The following is a 12,415-nucleotide window of genomic DNA, read 5'->3' as shown; positions in this document are numbered from 1 at the left end:
AAAGTTACATTATGTTGATCACCTGCCATCGATCATTTAATGGCTTACAAACTATCCCTGACGCTTTTATCTGTTGTTTAACTTTCTGTAATAGGTTTGACTTTTATTTGCATTTTTTTCACATCAGTGAAAAGTCTTTCGGAGATTTGTTTGCTTCCTCAGTACAAACGTCATTATTCAACATGACATTTGAAAAACTGGTTTACTTTGTTTTCACACCAATTTAGTGAAACTTTATTTCAAGTAACCCAGAAGGAAGACAGGGTTAGCTGGATCACAAACAGGATCGCTGTGGTAATCACGCAGCTCTTTCGTCTGCTGGAAGAAAACTCTCTTTTTCTGCCAGATTGAATGGACCTAAAATTGATTTCTACTGCGAAGAAATTACATGATCACATAGTAGTTCTCAGGACTCGATTTTGCCTTTTATTATGAGTTCGACTACAACAGACAGACGTCAAACGTGAAGTGCAAGGTACACTGAAAGCAGCACAAGGGGATATGTTAGAAAACAGAGGTGTGTCTTGCAAAATGTTGCTAAAATGTGTTCTTGCGTTGGATGTTCTGATGTGATTATGGTACATACAGTACGTGTCCTTATGATGTACAGTATCTCATGGCTTTATTGCCGATTACCAAAAATGACCTTATTCACATGAAAACAATCAACGTTTAAATGGCAAGATCTTTATCATAATTCAGTTCTTTACTTATTACTTTGATGAATTAATCACTCTGCATGTAAAACTTACTATTGTTTAAAATTTCGACATATACAGGACTGTCTCATAAAATTAGAATATTGAGATAAATTTCTTTATTTTCTGTAATGCAATTAAAAAAACTAAAATGTCATACATTCTGGATTCATTACAAATCAACTGAAATATTCCAAGCCTTTTATTATTTTAATATTGCTGATTATGGTTTACAGTTTAAGATTAAGATTCCCAGAATATTCAAATTTTTTGAGATAGGATATTTGAGTTTTCTTAAGCTGTAAGCCATGATCAGCAATATTAAAATAATAAAAGGCTTGCAATATTTCAGTTGATTTGTAATGAATCCAGAATGTATGACATTTTTCATTACAAAAAATAAAGGACTTTATCACAATATTCTAATTTTCTGAGACAGTCCTGTATGTTTCATGGTAGGACATATGCTGCATAGGGTTTCCAGCATGTTAAATGTTTCATAAAAAAAAAAAAAAAAAAAAAAAAAAAAAAAAAACAACAGCAACCGAGAAGCATCTATACAGCATCAAACCTGAGGGGGAACACTGTCCTTTAACGCTCCCACCCACCCACTCCCTCCCTGACACACGCTCCAGGATAATTGGGAGTTTTCCCTCGCTGACCTACTCTCGTGCACAAAAAAGAGCCACTGCAGCGACAGCAGAGCCGGCTCATTATCTCAAACAAGGCTTTGCCTTGTAAGAGCCCAAACTGCCAGACTGCACCTGGCTGACATCACTGCAAAACCCCGGGTCCGCGTTGCCACGGCAACCACAACTCTGCAAACCCTCCGCGGGGGATTGATTGGGTGAGCAGTGCAGTGAGAGGTGGATTAGGAGGAGTATTACTTTCTCCCTCGGTCCAAAGGGACACGTATCGTCTAAGTTTCGCCAGACGCCCGGAGGATGGTGGAGTCACTGTACCACTGATGACAGATACGGCCCCGAGCCGAACTTCACACAAACATGAAAGATGCCGCTCATTTAGCCCAATACTCATTATGCTCCGTGTGCTGTGCTGGCTTGATGTGTGCACCCTGCTGAATACAGGTTCATCTCTGAGTAAAAAGACATGGGACAGGTATGGATGTGTTTCTGCTTTATTCACATCCAACACCGGTGCAAAGTGAATGTGCAAAGGGAGTTTTACTATCTGGAAAGTGTACACTCGACCTGAGAGCGAAAAGAGAAAAACTTAAGTGACGAAACTATGTGTCCGGCAAACGGCCATTACCCTTTCTATATACACCGATCTGCTTTTCTCTCTCTCTGAACAGGGAGAGTGAAAACCACTCAGCGCCTCAGACAGAAAAGTAAAGTGCAGCTGCTATTCACCGTCATCCATTAGTGGACCGGCCTGGCTCGCATGTGAAAGATTCACGGAGAGGATACGGTGGTGGTTGAGAAGTGAGCGGAGCTCGGGCTTCGTGCTGCAGGTCTTCACTGATGATGTTTCCAACAGTGGCTCCGTTTAAGCAGGATGTACCGAGTTACCTATGTCCCCTGGAGCGGCATAACTAAGTGGGATCTCCAGTGAAGTACGACGGGCTGCAGTCTCAAGAAAACAGCACGAAATCTACTGCAGCCTTGTTTTAATGTGTCATTGTATTCATTTTGAGAGACGTGTGCAACTGCTCATCCTACAATGTCTTTTTTTATCACTACCTTTTCATTTTCTAAGATCGCAGGCTGAGCCTTTTACATGTGTCGATTAGGTTCCAGCGATGTCGATAAATGACCGTGATTCAAACCGAGTTGAACCTTAAGTTACCAATCCACCATTCTTGCTTCACAGTATCAACCCCCGGTGTAAAGAAGTGTTGTGATCGTTATGAAATGAGGCAGAAACTACATTTGTGCAGGACAGAGCTCAGTGCAGCAGACTGGAGTTTGCATCCAGGAACAAATCTGCAGGCAACGTTCACCTTAATTCCTTTCAACGTCATGTTTCTTTTAAGACATTGAAATAAACTGTCGTGTACTTGAAAAACATGAAATAAAATATTCATTTCATGAATAAACTATGAAGGCTCTCAGAGAGTGCAGCCCGATCCGCCTCCCTTGCAATTTTAAACATAGTGATTGTGATCTGAGTTTCATGCAGGCCGTGCCCTCGTCTCTGGAATATTTTGGTCTAACTTTTTTAATAACCCTGAGCAAATAAAGCCAATTTAACATGAGATGAATATGAAAAATAAAATAAAATGGGTGGACATCAGAAAACATAGGTATTGTCATCTGTGATCTGCAACCATTAATTTGCAGATATAACTGATGAATCAGTTAACTGGAGTCGCACACTATGAGGTTAGTGACACAGTTCATGTCTGAGGACCAAACACAGTGCCCCTTTTCATTGCAGGGATTAAAATACTAAGGGCCCGATTTACTAAGATCCTAAATAAAGAGTACTAAATTGCGTGTGCACTGAAAAAGTTTGCGCGTGCTGTTTGCGTGTGGTTTGCGGGTGATCAACTAAGATTGCGTGCGCAATTGATAACAGGTGCAAACAGCAGTATTTAAATGAGGTGTTGCGTGTCTTAAGGTTTGCGAGCGCAAACTCTGCGCCATGGAGAGTGGATGGAAAGCACAGTCACAAGTCACAAGTCACAAGCGCAAAATGAAATTTGACAAGTTGGAGTTAGAGATATTAGTGGAAGAGGCAAATAAACACATTAATGAACTACAGCAAATAAATTTAAACATTACCAAAAGAAACGCAATATGGGAGAAAACCTGCGATAGAATAAATGCAGTTGGTAACACAAAAAACGGAAAAACGTCTGGTTTTTCATATTTCAATTTTAGGCACAGATCAAAAATACGAAATAGAAAAACGGGCCACAGGACCGAATTTGATTTTAATATTGAATTGGTCGGGTTTACGTGACCCCGCGGTGCTCGGCATGATCTGAGGAGAAAAAGACAATCAGACACAGAGCTGGAGAGCGCTTTGATTCAATCTATTTATGAGTTAAGTTTTTATTCAGATGTCCACAGTATATTGTAAATATTATATATTATATAGCAAACACTGACAGTAAATGTGTGACAGACGGGACCATCATATGGCCGTCGATTTAACGCAGAACCATAATTCAGGCGAAGCTGCAGTCTGTCTGCGCTGATCACAGACACAGCAGGTCGGAGCGGATTTGGTCATGATGTTTAACCTGTGTTTTGTGATTAATAAGCACGGGTTTTAATTAAATGTAATTTACGAAGGATGATTTCACGTTCAATAAGATAAGTAATCAATAAAATACAAAGTTTTGGCACAAAGGCTTGGCCTGCTTGTGGGCGAGTGGAGGGGGGCACAATAAGAGAAGAAGATATAAGGCGGAGAACTAAAGAAAAAGTGGCCTTTAATAAAACTTGTGCAACCATTTTTAAAACAGCCTGCAGCAGAATAAAGACTCTCTCTCTGCGTATTCTTTGATTTTGGATGTCGCCTCCTTGCCACAATAACAGCAGCAGCAGATTAGCACCTTCCTTTCGAACGTATTAAATACAGACGCAATCACAATACGCGCAATTACTTTCAGGCTTGGTAAATCTCATTGCGCGTGGTAAATGGAGCAATTTGCATCTTCCCCTCCCAGTATTTAGGATTTCTGCCGGGTACGCCCCATATTGATTATTCATCAGGGCAAAAGTACTAAATGGATTGCGTGTGCAATTTTGCGCATTTCAGAGACGCAGTCCTCTTTGCACGCTGTTAGTAGATCAGCTGGCACTTTGGTTTGCGGGTGCTGTCAAGTTTGCACACGTTTTTACGCACGCAAACCTTTAGTAAATCGGGCCCTATATGCAGTGGAATTCATGATTGTCTTTAAACTAGTTGTGAAGATTTTACTGCAAGTGTCCTCTTCTACGTGTCCAGTTTATTTTCTCAGCGGACGTTGTTGACCAGGCAACCCATCCCGCCATCTACTCATTGAAGCAGGGAGGGATTTGTCCGCTGAGATATGAATCAGATGCTGCCATGATTGGAGTACAATGACCCAGCAACACTCTCTCTCTGTGTGTCTCTCTGTGAACAAGGTTATCAAAAGAGATTATCAGGTTAGGACAATGGCTGGCTGATTCACATAGTAAATGCTTTCACTACATAATGTATCTCAGTCGTCCCTCGCTGTCATTTTATATCACATCATGCTGTAGTTGTTACGATGTGTTGCAGATTAGGTCATAATGAAAAAAAAATCTGCTCTTTACAAGAAACACAGCGACACATGACATAATACACACTGTCATTATTATAATAAATGGAAATAAGCCAAGTTGCAGATGCTGCATTTTTTACTTCCAGCCCCCGCTGGAACTAAGGGATGAAGTCGCAGCCAGGTGTTGCTCATCAAATGTAGGTAATTAGTCAGTCGTCAGCAGGTGTGAACACCCTTATTAAAGCCAACGTTTGAGCCAGTTTGCTTGTCTGGGGCTTGCAGGTGTGTGTTAACACATCGCCGAGGAGGAAAGACATCAGCAAATGATCTTAGCAAAGCAACTGTTGCTGCCTTATGCGGGAGAAAAAAAGATTATTCACAACTTGACAACATTCAAGACAGATGCCAATCGTTCCAGGAGTGGTCGTCCCTGCAAGCTCACCCCAAGAACAGACCATGCAATCTTCAGAGAAACTGCAAAAAAAAGTCTCTAAAGATCTTAATGTTTACTTCCAACAGTATATAGGGAAAAAGACTGGACAAGTTTTGTTTGTTAGGAAGATTTGTCACAAGAAAGTTTCTACTCTTACAAAGAACGTGGTAACAACTCAAGTTCTAAACAAACAGACACCAAAACAAACCACAAAGTTTCTGGAGAAACTCCTTTAGACGGGCAGGCCTAATGTCTTGCCACAATGCACGTCACCATTTTATGAAACCCAAACATGGCATGTTAGCACAGATACTTCATACCAAACCTAAAGCACAGCAGTGAGGGGTGATGATGTGGTCTTGTTTTGCAGTTGAAGGGGTTTTTTTCTCCACATTGCTCCACATTCTGTATTTATGATCTCTGTAATGTCCAGTTGTTAAAGTTGCTCTTCCCTCTGAGTACCTTGGTCTATATGCTTAACTCTTTTTACAATGAAAGATTTAATCAACTCTTTTTGTGTGATGATTGTGGTTCTTGGGTACATTTTAACAGGGCTTTAAGACTGTCGTAGACAACTTTGTTGTAGTTTCTTTCCTGAGTCTGGTTCGGCTGGCCGTGTCTTCCTGTTGAAAAGGATATTTCTCTCTCCACTGTCTCACAGCGCCTCATACATGCTCAAGATGTCAATGTAAATGAAAATTTGTGGTGCAATTTGTGGTTTTTCAATTTGAGGCTGTTTTTTAACACAATTATAAATGATAGGATTTGATTGAAATATCAGTGAATACAGTTGCATTTGAAGGTGGGATAAAATCAAGCCTCCCACACCCCTTAACAGGATGATAGAATATAAAGGTATAAAGGATCGATGAATGGATTAACTGAATTGTTAAAATCCCGGTGACCACTTAACGTCTGACTTTGAAGATGTTCAAAAGATTTATCAATTTGGTATGAAGCTTTTTGGGGCTCCGATGTCTATATCTAATGGTGGTTACCGTTGTTTTACTCAACAAAAAACCTTAGTAAAGTCTTTAAAGGAACCAAATATATAGCATGTGCACAAATTTACTTCATCAGTTTAGATCTTGACTTTTAAGAGAAATTTCTCAGATTCATGGTCCCGTGCAGGAAGCTATATCTGTTGTATGTCAACGTGAAGATATTAGAAGTTTTCCAACATGACGTGTCATCTTCTTAATATAAAAATCTTAATGAACAATGTTTAAGCAGAAGCGATTGAGGGGAGTCTTTGCAAATTCCTAATATTTCTTTGAGCTGCAGCAGAGTGCACTTTTTAGACGTTGCTCCAGGGAAGCAGCAATGGGGGTCATTCTACCAGCTATCATAAATCTTCGGCAATTAGGCAAAGAAATAGAGGAAAAGGAGGTGGAAGAGATGGCGGTGGGTTGATGGGGTACTAAATCCCGGAGTAGCTGCTGAATGTACTCTGTAGACTTCCGGCTTCCTGTAATGCAGCTCAACACGTTGAGAGAATGCAGCGTGTGGGAAAAGAAGCTCTTTGATCAGTTAAATGTTATGTGACATAAATACTAGCAAGGAGTTTCACCTGCGTGTGCCGCGTCTCTTGGCGTCCTGCTTGGAGATGTTGCAAATCTAGCTTGTAGCAGTCAGTAAAGGCAGACTGTTTATATGTGCACTTTGTCACAGTAATTGAAAAGTGGAAAAAGTAACTGCTGAAAATGATATCTTATATTGTATTATTGAGTTCCTAGTGAATATGTCAGCGGTTGAAACCTTCTGTGAGATTTTGTGGGTGTTCAAAGTTGAATGTGAGGGATATCTATATCTATTTTCATCTGCGGGTCATCAAAGTCTGACTTTTGTGTTGTCGATGACATTCATACAAGGATATTTCATCATCAGTGCCGTTTAGTTATGTTTAGACACTAAATCTTCTCTGTTAGTGTAACAAAAAGATCATGGCCTGACTTAAAAAACACATTTTTGTGACGCCTGAAACATTTTTGTATCTGAAAACCCGGAATAAGATTCAAATATGTAACAAATTACGGTACATACATTCTAAGAGGTAAAGTTGAAGAATGTAATGACATGTGGCCACCCTTTTTACATTCTATGCACAATCTGCCCAATGATTATCATGGACAAAGCTTAGATGACAATTCATTTTTTTGATTTTTTTGTTTTGTTTTTTTATTCTTTACTTTTATTATTACTAGTTATTTTATGTATTCACATATTTTCTGTAGGGGTGTTTTTGGGCTTGTTATGTATGTTTTGTATGTTTGTTATAAGAGTGAAAATCAATAAATAGAATTTGAAAAAAAAAATATGTAACAAATTATTTTTTAATATAGCTTTTTCTTGCAAAACAAGAGATATTTTAACCTCTTTCAGGATGTTAAGATGACCCCAGTCGTACATACTGTAGGTCTGCATGCTTATGAGACTTTAACCTTGAAGTTGGTAGGCAACAAGCGCTCCATGAAGTCACTGGGGTTTGCCACAAAACAGTCCACGGTTTCAATTTAATAGCACAAGTTGCTGTTTTGAATAACGCATGATACGTTTTTGATGTGATGTTAATTTGTGAGTTTTAGATATGCATGAAGGCAACTGTTGTTATTGTTGATTTCATCCCACCTGTTCGTTTACTCCCTTTTTATTGTTTTGCAGATTGAAAGTGACTGACTGCTGTCTGTAACTCCCTATACAGGTTGGGTCTGTCACCATCCATCCAGCTGTTATCTGTAAGTGCTTCTTGCTGTTGAGGGTCACAGGGGATCTGTGGAGTCTATTCTAGCTCTCTCCAGGTGAAAAAGAAAAAGGGAGGGGGGCGTAAACACCCTGGACAGGTTGCCACTCGCAGGACTGTCGCAGTACGAGGAGAACACGCAAACACCAAACAATAGCGGCCTCAGCCAGGATTTCAACCAGGAAACTTATAATGACGAGGCAACAATACTAACCACCGTGCCACCATGCCACACTCTTGTGATTTAAAATTCACTTTGAACATGGTAAAAAAAAGTTCACACTTTGAAGATGTGAAGTGTTGTGATCTTAGCAACTCAAAATGAAGTCATTTTTCTTGTGATTCAGCACATTCCCTTCTAGCTTGATGTAACTCGGCCTATTACTTTCAGTCGGTGAGGCAGGTCAGTCTCATATCTCCACAAGATGATGTCTTTCATCACCCCCTAGTTTTTTCTTCAGTATGGTGTATTATAAGGGGCTTTAATGACAGTCTTTCAGAGATACAAAAAAAAACTGTGTGGGTCAAATATGCCCTAGATCTGCATTTTTCATATTTATTTTCTTTTATTTATTTTTTATTAAATCAATTTAAATCAAATTCACTCTTTGGCCTTTACTGATGTTGTCGACGGTTCAAGGTGAGTGTAATTACCTAAACTCACCAACATATCCACCAGATATAGAACAAAATTGCATTTTCTTCCCCCATGTAAAAGTTAAATGGCATTAGAGCCATACAGCACAGTCCATAGCCATAATTAACCAGCTTAGACTCCCCAGATTTCAGACCTTATTGCCAAAAAGTAGCAAAAAATAAGTGTTAACTGGGATATTTACTTTGCAAAAAAGAAGCAATCATATTCTACATCAACAAGAATATCCTTAATTTCACTGCCACCCATGTGAATCATCAAACAAAACCATGCCAAGTTTACAATCTCACCTGACTTCCTCTAGCTACTCATCTACTCCAGCATGCCCTCCAGCAGAAGCTCATAAAAAACATTAATATCTCAACAGGAACTTCTGTGCATCGGATGGATGCTGCTTGTATATTAGTAGGTATTTATTAGGTATTTATACAGTCGTGTGAAAAAGTTATCTCCTTGTAATCATTTTTGACTGCCATCTAATCATGTTGGGTCTTAGCAAGCAAGTTCAACCTTAGATGGACCACAACGTAAAACTTTTTTCACCTAGCCCTTATGTTTTTAGCAAAAATTAAGCCAAGATTTAGGAGAAAATAAAGGTGGGCAATACTAAGTACTCCCATGATTCAAAAGCTTGCATATACCCCTTTAGCAGCATGACATGAGGACGTAATTTACTCTGTGATGCTAGCAGTCTCTCACATCATCGTGGAGGGAATTTGGGCCCATAAATATTTACAACATTGCCTCACTTTATTGAGTTTTTTCTACTTTTTGGGGGGTTATTTGTTTAAACACCACTTTGTTAAGGTTTTGACACAGTATTTTAATTGGGTTGAAGTTTGGACTTTAATTGCAGCGCCTTGATTTTTTTTTTTTTTTATACATTCTGATATATATTTGACCCAATTTTAGCCAAGCTTTGGCTGTTTGATAGATGGTATGACATTTCCCTCCAGAATACTCTGGTGTACAGAGAATCATGCTCATCTCAATCACTGCCAAGTACCCTGGTCCTATGGATGCAAAACAACCCCAAATCATCACCGCTCCAGCACCATGATTGGCAGTGGTATGAGGTGCTTCTGCCGAACAGGTCCTCTTTGGACTTATTTGTACATGAAACATTGTTCCAGTAATCGTGTTATTTGTTTGCATTTTTGCAAAACTCAGTCGTTGTTTCTCCTGGTAGTCTCTCCAAACAGCCATACTTGTTCAGTCTTCTAATCATGCTGTCATGGACACATTTAATATGCTCTCTGAAGCCTCTAGAGACTGAGATGTATTGTGTCTTTCTCTGAGCGTTGCATGGCCTAACCTTGGAGGATATTTATTGGTATGTCCACTCCTGTGAAATTTGGCAACAGTGTAGAATGCTTTCTACTTGTGAATAATCTTTCTCACTGTAGAATGCTGAACTCTGCTTTTTTTCTTTATTGCTTTGTATCTTTGTCCAGATTTATATGCAGAAGCAATTGTTATATATACAGTATATATATATATATATATATCTGTCTGTCTGTCATGTCACTGTATCCTGGTGACTGCACAGCTCACTGAAAGACATCTTTTGACAGTTAGATGGCCACTTTACCCCCACCTGCCACCCCACCCCTAAATAGTTAACAGGTTCTTCTATTTGAATAATACGTAAGAAACATCTGTCAAGTTCCTTGATTTTATTTTGATCAATTCTAGCACTGAAGACCAACTGTGAGATTGGGGAAGGTTCACCTTTTTTCATGTTATGTTCATTATTTTCCCCTTTCAAACATAGCGTACCATGCAGGATGTCGGCACCGAAAGCAACTTGATCAGACATTTCAACATCAGGCATAATCTGCCCCGCTGATGATTATCCACCAACCCCCATCATCCAATCCAACCCATCACCCATTTCTCATCACAAGCACATTAGACTTCTCATTATTGACCTGTATTTTACAGAAGGATGGCCCTTTAAAAACCATTTAAAAGAGAAAAAAATAGCATAAATCCACTTTGAGTGAGACATCATGAACTGCCATGCCGTGGCTGCCATTTCTGCCAGGTCACAGAGCTGAAATTCACAGATAATTATCACCAACAAACATGATGAAACATGGTCATCTTGGCAACGTGATGAATGAGATTAATTACTCCACGTTGACGGGTAGAAGCAGCCGCCCACGGATCACAAACACAGCTTGGGGGTGTATTTTTTTTTTTCGTTTGTTTTTTATTTTATTTTATCTTATTTTATAGAGATCAACATACAGCTGACAGGCCAGGGCTGGTGCACATAGGCAGCAAGGTGCTCTTCATACGTGCCAATAATAATCTACATGCCACAGCGCCCAAGCATCGCTCTGCAAAGGCTGCACAAAGGCGTGCAGCCGGTGTCATAATCTTAGGAATATCGCTCATATTTAGGTCAGTCACAAAGTAATAGCGTTTTCGCAGCGCACACACACCCCGGCCTCGGATGCATGGATGGATGGATGGATGGATGCATGGATGGATGCATGGATGGATGGATGAAATGGGGAGGCGGGAGGGGGGAATTCCATTTTCAGTCCACGATCAATTTGCAAGCGCACCACAGCCCTTCGGAGCATCCTTGTCAAAAACACAATCCACACCACACCTCGGAGTAAAGCCTGAATTATGGTTCTGCGTTAAATCGACGCAGAGTTTACGGCGTAACCTACGGCGTAGAGTACGCGCCGACGCGCAACCGCTCTGCGTTGATGTAACGCGGAACCATAAATCCGCTTTAAAGTGACGTCAAATGAAACGGAGGAGAGAAAAAAAACAAAAAACATCTGGCACACACTTCAGCCAAAATCATTAGAAAAATCCCCCCATATTTCCAGCAGGGTTGTCATATGCTATAATTATTTATTTATTTTTTTAATCTCAAGGATTTGCACACATGGAAGGCAGGGGGACGGACGACAAGGGAAAAGTGGAATGACATTGCTCCTGCTTACTGTAAAATCAATTCCCTCGTGGGATGGAGAGCCTCCTCTTCTTCCCTCTGGACTCCCCCCTCGTCTCCGACCGACGTGGTGAAATTCCCCGCAAATTCAGACCATGCAGAACAGGTAGTTTAGTCAGCCATTCCAGCCCTCGGAAGTATTTGCTCCTCCCGCTCGGTTCAGTGAGAGAAGGGGAAAGCCAGCAGCAGCAGCATCCGACAGACGAGAGAGCCAGCTGTGGGGAGGACACGAGGAAGGAAGGAGAGAAGGGAGGAAGGTAGGAAAGGAAGGAGCGGCCGGAGCAGAGCACTGCGCACAGGAGAGGAGGCTGGGAGAGCGACAGAGGTGCTCTCACTCTCTCTCTCTCTCTCACTCTCTCTGCGAGATCACAATAAAGCATCCCCCCATCCCTGCCAGACAGACTGACAGACGGCTTCCCTGGCAGTGTCAGCAGCGACCCCTACAGGTGATGGGAGGAACTACCGCCTGATAGTGCCACAGAGACAACAGCTGGAGGAGGAAAGCACATTATGAAGGTGATATTTTAAAGGGGACCTATTATGAAAAACACGTTTTTTCTTACTTTAACATATACAGGACTGTCTCAGAAAATTAGAATATTGTGATAAAGTTCTTTATTTTCTGTAAGGCAATTAAAAAAATGTCTTACATTCTGGATTCAATACAAATCAACTGAAATATTGCAAGCCTTTTATTATTTTAATATT

At 40.4% G+C, this 12,415-nt stretch overlaps 1 protein-coding gene across 10 annotated transcripts in view; it reads right to left on the bottom strand.

Annotated features, from left to right (window-relative positions):
• ctnnd2b (catenin (cadherin-associated protein), delta 2b) overlaps positions 1–12,046 on the bottom strand; it is a 219,618-nt gene extending 207,572 nt beyond the window's left edge. For all 10 annotated transcript variants that reach the window (XM_061732810.1, XM_061732812.1, XM_061732813.1 and 7 more), the window contains exon 1: positions 11,700–12,046. The gene's annotated coding sequence lies outside the window, so the exon portion shown is untranslated. The remainder of the gene's footprint in view (positions 1–11,699) is intronic.
• Between the last annotated feature and the right edge of the window lie 369 nt (positions 12,047–12,415).

Source organism: Cololabis saira, chromosome 10 (assembly GCF_033807715.1).
Source record: "Cololabis saira isolate AMF1-May2022 chromosome 10, fColSai1.1, whole genome shotgun sequence".
NCBI classification, from domain to species: domain Eukaryota; kingdom Metazoa; phylum Chordata; class Actinopteri; order Beloniformes; family Belonidae; genus Cololabis; species Cololabis saira.
The sequence above is the reverse complement of the archived record's forward strand: the minus strand, read 5'-3'. Positions and strand labels throughout refer to the sequence as shown.